Source organism: Palaemon carinicauda, chromosome 8 (genome assembly GCF_036898095.1).
Source record: "Palaemon carinicauda isolate YSFRI2023 chromosome 8, ASM3689809v2, whole genome shotgun sequence".
Lineage (NCBI taxonomy): Eukaryota > Metazoa > Arthropoda > Malacostraca > Decapoda > Palaemonidae > Palaemon > Palaemon carinicauda.
Window position 1 is genome coordinate 147,331,554 of NC_090732.1, and position 2,500 is coordinate 147,334,053.

At 42.2% G+C, this 2,500-nt stretch overlaps 1 long non-coding RNA gene across 1 annotated transcript in view; it reads right to left on the reverse strand.

The window, feature by feature from the left end:
* Positions 1 to 2,500, reverse strand: part of LOC137646017 (uncharacterized) — a 477,241-nt gene that overhangs the window by 215,000 nt on the left and 259,741 nt on the right. The window lies entirely within an intron of this gene.

The window sequence follows — 2,500 nt, forward strand, 5'->3', positions numbered from 1 at the left end:
TTAGGTGTGATTCTCGACAGCAAATTTACTTTTGAGAAACGCATTAGGTCTGTGTCTTCTCCAATTGCACAAAAAATTGGCTTATTGTACAAGATTTTCAGTGATCAATCTATTCTGAAGAAGTGTTTTAATTCTTTCATTCTACCTTGTTTTAAGTATTGTTCTCCTATCTGGTGTTCAACTGCTGATTCTCATCTTAATTTGTTGGACAGAAACTTACGGTCTATTAAATTTCTTATTCATGATCTAGATATTAACCTTTGTCACTGTCGTTCAATTAGTTCATTGTGCATGTTGCATAAGATTTTTCATAACTCTGACCATCCTTTACATTCAGATCTCCCTGGACAATTCTATCCTGGTCGTAATACTAGGCAGGCAGTTAATTCTAATAGCCAGGACTTCTCCATCATGAGGCTCAATGTTACACAGTATTTTAGAAGTTTTATTCCAGCTGTTACCAAGTTGTGGAATGATCTTCCTAATCGGGTAGTTAAATCAGTAGAACCTCAAAAGTTCAAAGTTGGAGCAAATGTTTTTATGTTGACCAGGCTGACATGAGTTTTTATAGTTTATACATGACATATCTGTTTTTGACATTGTTAATAGTTTATATAAGACATATCTGTTTTGATGCTTTTGCTGTTTTTAAAATGATATATTGTTAATTTTTTATCATCATCTGTTTATTTCCTTATTTCCTTTCCTCAATGGGCAATTTTTCCCTATTGGAGCCCTTGGGCTTATAGCATCTTGCTTTTCCAACTAGGGTTGTAGCCTGGATTGTAATGATAATAATAATAATAACTGGCCCGATTCCAAGAAGTTGACAGCCATGAGAAGCACTCACCAACCCCCAAAGAAGGAGAGGGGAGAATGCAGTCAGCAGATAAGAGTCTTCAGATGCTAGCAGTGTGGGGGAGAGGGGCACCGACGAGTGGAGTGCCCAACCCAAGGATCCCTCCGCTGTGCCCCGCCCAAGGATCCCTCCGCTGTGCCCCACCCAAGGATCCCTCCACTGTGCCCCACCCAAGGATCCCTCCACTGTGCCCCACCCAAGGATCCCTCCACTGTGCCCCACCCAAGGATCCCTCCGCTGTTACACTTGTCTGGCCTATCTCGAGAGTGCCCAGCAAAAAATGCTGATGGCGGGCGAGCTGTGGCACACAGACACCTCCCCCCCTCCCCGCCGAACATCCGAGGAAAAGGAAACAGAGGAAGGGGGAGACGAGGGAGATCGATGACCGCCCCCAAGACATCAGAAGCAGCACCGGAGGCAGGGTAGCACTAGGGAGCAGCGGCGTTGCAGCTGAGGTCATTGGCCTGTGCCCCATATATTGTAATGACTGTCTAGGAATGTTATCAGTTTGGATTGACCTCCCAGATAAATCAATTTGATCGCTGATCGACACAGGAATCAGCGTTTCGCCGATTGAATTAAGATTCTCTTCAAACCCCTTACAGTCTGCGGTATCCCTCGTCCTTGATATGCCAGGAGAAAATAAACCATACACCGAATGTCAACTTTTAGGGGGGATCTGTGAAGTTTACACATGATTTTTTTGTCTTGCTCACCTTGGGCATTCCAGGAATCAAGGCTATTCTAGTAATTGATTTCATCTCTAATAATCAAATATTCATTTCTGGAGGAAAAGATACAATAACAGTAAAAGCAGAAGGGTACCTTTTACCGATAGAAAGTGATGAGAGAGTAAATTCTTGTGCGGGCTCAGAGACACATTTAAGTAAGGTAACAGCTGAACTTGAAAGAGAAGTGTTGTCTCCCCATACACTTACGACTATATCAGTGACCCTGTGTCGCTCTCTTCCGGAAGGAACCAAAGCCATTGTTAAACCCCATGACAATTGGGTGCGTGTAATTTTAGAAGGTTTGTCGGAAATAAAAGGGAACAGAGCTGATATAACGATAGTTAATTTTCCAAATGAAAGAGTTGTGTTAGGAAGTGATTGTGTGTGTGAATTAGAGTTACGTGAAATTGCTAATAATGGGATGCTGGAGCCACAACTTCAGCCCGCACAGACAAACGCACTACAAATTTAATCATATAAGAGCGAAAACTATGTCTGTCAGAATATCAACCTGTAGTTAGTGACATTGTCAATAATTATTCAGATGTAAATGCAATTGGAGATGAGCCACCCGGGAAAAATGATCGATTTCCCTTTAGCATTGAAACTGGGCAGGCGGAGCCGATCAGACCAAGGCCTTATAAGTTACCCACTCATTTTCAGGGAGAGATAGAAAGAGAAATTAGTAAATAGTGGGAACAAGGGATAATCGGGGAGAGCGAATCCCCATGGGCTTCTCCAATTGTAGCTGTTGGGAAAAAGGATGGCTCGGTAAGATTGTGTATTGATTATAGGAAGTTGAATGCAGTCACTAAGGATAATGCATTTCCATTGCCCTCGATCGAAGAATTACTTGTGAAGGTACGGGATAGTATATATTTTATAACTGTTGATTTAAAATCTGGATACT